At 39.0% G+C, this 6,258-nt stretch overlaps 2 pseudogenes; both read right to left on the bottom strand.

Moving 5' to 3' along the window:
• Nucleotides 1-1,934: 1,934 nt before the first annotated feature.
• On the bottom strand, nucleotides 1,935-2,315 carry LOC119561827 (annotated as a pseudogene).
• Nucleotides 2,316-3,974: 1,659 nt separating this feature from the next.
• Nucleotides 3,975-4,355, bottom strand: LOC119561828 (annotated as a pseudogene).
• Nucleotides 4,356-6,258: the final 1,903 nt, after the last annotated feature.

Consider the following 6,258-nt stretch of genomic DNA (forward strand, 5'->3'; position numbering starts at 1 on the left):
GATCTCTCCAATAGATGGCAAATCAGTTTACTATCAGCCTAATATGGGTTCCGGGTCACCGGGACATCGTAGGCAACTGCATAGCGGACGAATTAGCCAGGCAGGGCACCACCAAGCCTCTCCTACCAGGAGAGGAAAATGTCGGTATGCCCATGGCTACTTGCAGGCTAAACATAAAAAACCACTTCAACACACTAGCCAACACCCATTGGCAAAACGCACCACAGTGTCGCATCTCTCACTAGACATGGCCTGTGATAAACAACAAAAAAAACCTCGGAGTTACTCAAACTCAGCCGCACAGAGTGTGGCATGTTGATTCGAGCTCTTACAGGCCACTGGCTTGTTGGCGCACATGCCGGCAGGCTAAAAGCCCCGCAAAATGATTTCTGCGGAAGTTGCAGGGATGAGGAAGAAGTGGAAACGGTAGAACACCTTCTCTGCTTCTGCCCAGCCCTATGCAGACTCAGACTGAAACACTTAAGAATCCCCTTCATCGACGATCTTACCGAAATATCGGAGATAAATCTCAAAAGCATAGGTGCCTTTATTAAATCTTCCGGGTGGAAGACATGCTGACCAGTTTAACATAGGCTGAAACTACTAGAAACGGGATCCCAGAGAAGGAAAAACGAGATCATGCGGTATCACAATGGACCCATTGAGGTCTAAGTGTGTCGGACTCTAGTCCGACAGCCGCCCTAACCTAACCTAACCTAACCTATATCTTTGGTGTTTTTTAGCATATAACCTCCTAATCTTGGAAATAGCATTTTTTAATTAGTTTTGAATTTTGAATTAAATTTTATCGAAATCGGACGACTATATCATATAGCTGCCATAGGAACGATCGCAAAATTGGTGGAAAAATAATATGAAACAAATTATAGCTTCGGTGTTTTTCAACATATAACCTCCTACGCTTGGAAATAACATTTTTTAATTAGTTCTGAATTTCGTATTTAATTTTATCAAAATCGGATGACTATATCATATAGCTGCCATAGGAACGATCGGAAAATTGGTGGGAAAATAATATTAAACAAATTATAGCTTCTGTGTTTTTTGACATATTATCTTATACTATTGGGAATATCATTTTTTGTATTTTAAAATTTAATAATAAAAGCTGCAAGGGTATAAAAACTTCGGCTTGCCGAAGTTAACTTCCTTTCTTGTTTTTTTTTTTTTTTTTAATATTTGTTGATCATTCCTATGGTTCCGTTTTTAATAAATTGACTTATATGCGACGATGAATATAACACCCAGCTTACTAACTTAACTTGTCAATAAACTGTCCATCCTATCCCATTTTTATTACGCCGATATATTTTGACAAAACTAATTTTTTCAAAGGAAAAGTTTCTGCTTTTTTAAATAGTTGTATTTTGCTTTTTAAACTTTAATGGTCCTACGTTTTATTTTTTAACACATCCTGGGAAAAAGAAAAAGAGATAATATAATAATAATATAATAAAATACCGCCTTCAAGCACCCGTTTTCTCGTGTTTTTAATCAGCATTTCTTCGTGGGAATTATTCCTTTCTAGGGCACCTTTTAATTACCAGTCAATGTTTTCGTAAATAAATAATTTTATAATTTTGGCAATAAGAAGCATATTTAAACATACCGTTGCTCCACATGCATTCCATGGTCGCAAATTTAGTACTTGTTGCAATCACCTTCGTGGAGCAGCTTGTTTTTCTCTTCGCAATTTATGACAAAACCCGGCTGAGAAGCATTACTTAATAATGCATTCTGAGAAGCAGGATTAAGTGCCAGATTAGTACCTATTTGAGTATTGATAGTGGAAGGATTATCACTTGAAACTGAGGGTAAGAAAGGATTTAGTGTTCGTAGGCTAACATTTTGTGTACATTACTTACTCGTTGTCTTTTCTCGTTGTTCAAGCACGCACTTTGGTTATGGACCGCTTAGACCTCTGAGCACGAGAATAATGTTTTTATAAGTAAAGGATAAGATTCACATCCGCATTGATTTTCGAAGTCGTCCAGTTCGAGGGCCCAGATCATAGCACCTCCAAGACCCATTGCTTTGATGTACTCGCTTTTATGCCGAACCATGGGTGTATCGTCAAATGATACCCACTGATCTGTCATATAGGCGAAGGGTCCAATCCGACCCTTTGCATCCCTTACAACGTTCCACCTATGCTGGCGGATATACGAACAAATCTCATAATATGCCAAGAATCCAATGGCCCTTGTGGCTTCACCTGCTTCACCGCCACCTTAGGTGGGCGCATTTAGCTGGTGCTTAGTCGTCTCAGCTAGAGAGAACGACTGGCCGTACATGGCCACGCTTTAAGTGCTTCCTCGGACATCATGCCGATTGTTGAGTTGCAGGGAAACATTTTGAATAATATCTGTCCCATGACTAAGGATCTTATATAGAGGAAGGCATACAAAACTAATTTTTATTGGAATTCGATATGATATGTGGATAATGCGTTCAAAATTGTTAAAAGTTGAAGGAGTGGACCGACATATCCATCAATCACTGTATAATGGAATTCGTGATTTACTTGAATATCATCGAATGTTGTAGGAAGAATTGCTTGTACTTATTTATTTATTTATTTCGCCAACGGAATTCTTTTACTGGCTACTTGTACAATTCAACAACTTATCTTACGTTCGAAAAGTTACAAAATAACTGACTAATCTATGCTTAAGAATTGATTTACTGGAGAAGTAGTCCAATTGCATATCAATTGTAAAAGCGTTAGACTCATATAAGGCCCTATAGAGGGGCTCTTTTTGGGAATAATTTGTCCGCCGCACCTCGAGAAAAAAGGGATAAAAATTCCGAAGTTGTCTAGACGGAGCGTGAAAACCAACTTTCGAGAGTAGTTCTGGACAGTCGATACTACCATCCACCAAATCAGAGATGAAGCAAATGGCGAGGATACTTCTACGATGCTCAAGGAATGGTAGGTGAACAAGCATACATTGCTGGTGGTATGAAGGGGTAGGGTCTCAAAACCTTAGAGGCAACAAAGCGAATTTCAAAAATTGTTTCTGTAGTCGTTCTATTCTGTTTCCATGAGTGGTAGTGAAGGGATTCCAAATAAGAGACGAATATTTTAGCTTAGATCGGACAAATGCAAAATAAAGCGCAAGTCTGGTGTAGGGATCCGTGAATAGTGATGCGTTCCGTTTCACAAATCCAAACATAGCATAGGCCCTGGGCATGATGTAATCGAAGTGTGCTCCAAACTTAAATTTCGAGTCAAACAACACTCCTAGATTCAAGGATTCCTTCCGCAGTTGTAGAGGTTGACCATTGATATTATAGGATGTGACGAAATTGTATATGGATTTGATGTAAGTGACATAGAAGCACTTGCTTATGTTAAGAGGAAGCGAATTTCGGCTACACCAAGAGCTCAACGAATCTAGGTCATGTTGAACCAATTGTGAGTCTGTCGCTATTTTAATAGACTTAAAAATAAAAAATAAATAATAAAAATAAAAATATAATAATAATATAATAAAATACCGCCTTCAAGCACCCGTTTTCTCGTGTTTTTAATCAGCATTTCTTCGTGGGAATTATTCCTTTCTAGGGCACCTTTTAATTACCAGTCAATGTTTTCGTAAATAAATAATTTTATAATTTTGGCAATAAGAAGCATATTTAAACATACCGTTGCTCCACATGCATTCCATGGTCGCAAATTTAGTACTTGTTGCAATCACCTTCGTGGAGCAGCTTGTTTTTCTCTTCGCAATTTATGACAAAACCCGGCTGAGAAGCATTACTTAATAATGCATTCTGAGAAGCAGGATTAAGTGCCAGATTAGTACCTATTTGAGTATTGATAGTGAAAGGATTATCACTTGAAACTGAGGGTAAGAAAGGATTTAGTGTTCGTAGGCTAACATTTTGTGTACATTACTTACTCGTTGTCTTTTCTCGTTGTTCAAGCACGCACTTTGGTTATGGACCGCTTAGACCTCTGAGCACGAGAATAATGTTTTTATAAGTAAAGGATAAGATTCACATCCGCATTGATTTTCGAAGTCGTCCAGTTCGAGGGCCCAGATCATAGCACCTCCAAGACCCATTGCTTTGATGTACTCGCTTTTATGCCGAACCATGGGTGTATCGTCAAATGATACCCACTGATCTGTCATATAGGCGAAGGGTCCAATCCGACCCTTTGCATCCCTTACAACGTTCCACCTATGCTGGCGGATATACGAACAAATCTCATAATATGCCAAGAATCCAATGGCCCTTGTGGCTTCACCTGCTTCACCGCCACCTTAGGTGGGCGCATTTAGCTGGTGCTTAGTCGTCTCAGCTAGAGAGAACGACTGGCCGTACATGGCCACGCTTTAAGTGCTTCCTCGGACATCATGCCGATTGTTGAGTTGCAGGGAAACATTTTGAATAATATCTGTCCCATGACTAAGGATCTTATATAGAGGAAGGCATACAAAACTAATTTTTATTGGAATTCGATATGATATGTGGATAATGCGTTCAAAATTGTTAAAAGTTGAAGGAGTGGACCGACATATCCATCAATCACTGTATAATGGAATTCGTGATTTACTTGAATATCATCGAATGTTGTAGGAAGAATTGCTTGTACTTATTTATTTATTTATTTCGCCAACGGAATTCTTTTACTGGCTACTTGTACAATTCAACAACTTATCTTACGTTCGAAAAGTTACAAAATAACTGACTAATCTATGCTTAAGAATTGATTTACTGGAGAAGTAGTCCAATTGCATATCAATTGTAAAAGCGTTAGACTCATATAAGGCCCTATAGAGGGGCTCTTTTTGGGAATAATTTGTCCGCCGCACCTCGAGAAAAAAGGGATAAAAATTCCGAAGTTGTCTAGACGGAGCGTGAAAACCAACTTTCGAGAGTAGTTCTGGACAGTCGATACTACCATCCACCAAATCAGAGATGAAGCAAATGGCGAGGATACTTCTACGATGCTCAAGGAATGGTAGGTGAACAAGCATACATTGCTGGTGGTATGAAGGGGTAGGGTCTCAAAACCTTAGAGGCAACAAAGCGAATTTCAAAAATTGTTTCTGTAGTCGTTCTATTCTGTTTCCATGAGTGGTAGTGAAGGGATTCCAAATAAGAGACGAATATTTTAGCTTAGATCGGACAAATGCAAAATAAAGCGCAAGTCTGGTGTAGGGATCCGTGAATAGTGATGCGTTCCGTTTCACAAATCCAAACATAGCATAGGCCCTGGGCATGATGTAATCGAAGTGTGCTCCAAACTTAAATTTCGAGTCAAACAACACTCCTAGATTCAAGGATTCCTTCCGCAGTTGTAGAGGTTGACCATTGATATTATAGGATGTGACGAAATTGTATATGGATTTGATGTAAGTGACATAGAAGCACTTGCTTATGTTAAGAGGAAGCGAATTTCGGCTACACCAAGAGCTCAACGAATCTAGGTCATGTTGAACCAATTGTGAGTCTGTCGCTATTTTAATAGACTTAAAAATGTTTAAATCATCTGCACACAGTAGACACTCTGAAGATAGACAAAACCTCACATCATTAATGAAAAGCAGAGGTCCCATAGTACTCCCCTGAGGGAGGCCAGAGGTTGGCAAATAGGAATCCGAGAATTTTCCACTACTATTACCTCTATAAAGAAGATGGTGTAAATATGATTTTATCCAATATAGTAATGCCGAATGTATACCCAAGCGGTACAGTTTTGCCAGTAGGGCACTGTGGCTAACTTTGTCAAAGGCTTTCGCAAAATCAGGGTAAGTAGCATCAACCTGAGATCGCATATCAAAGGCATGAATGCAATATTTGGTGAAAACGGCAAGATTAGTCGTAGTTGACTGACCTGCTACAAAACCATGCTGAGAAGTGCTTATATGTTTTTACAAGAAATGATAATTTATGGGCAACAATGCGTTCGAAGAGTTAAGCCATATTACTGATCTTTGCTATAGGCCTGTAATTGGCTATGTTATTCTTCGGCTCTGATTTTAAAATTGATTTTAGTGGAACACATAGCACCTCTATACAATGTTTCAGAAGGTAGGCCGGAATTCCATCACAGTCCGGAGTGTAAGATTCATCAACGTCTTTTACAGCCCTATGAATATTCTCTTCTAGCACGGTTAAACTACCTAAATTCAACAGAGGAGTGATCGCATTTAAGGTTTGAGAATCATTCCAGTCTGCTGTTGGCTCAAAATTAGCTTTAAAATAAGATGCAAAGAGATTTGC

This window comes from Drosophila subpulchrella, unplaced genomic scaffold (genome assembly GCF_014743375.2).
Source record: "Drosophila subpulchrella strain 33 F10 #4 breed RU33 unplaced genomic scaffold, RU_Dsub_v1.1 Primary Assembly Seq377, whole genome shotgun sequence".
In the NCBI taxonomy this organism is placed as follows: Eukaryota; Metazoa; Arthropoda; class Insecta; order Diptera; family Drosophilidae; genus Drosophila; species Drosophila subpulchrella.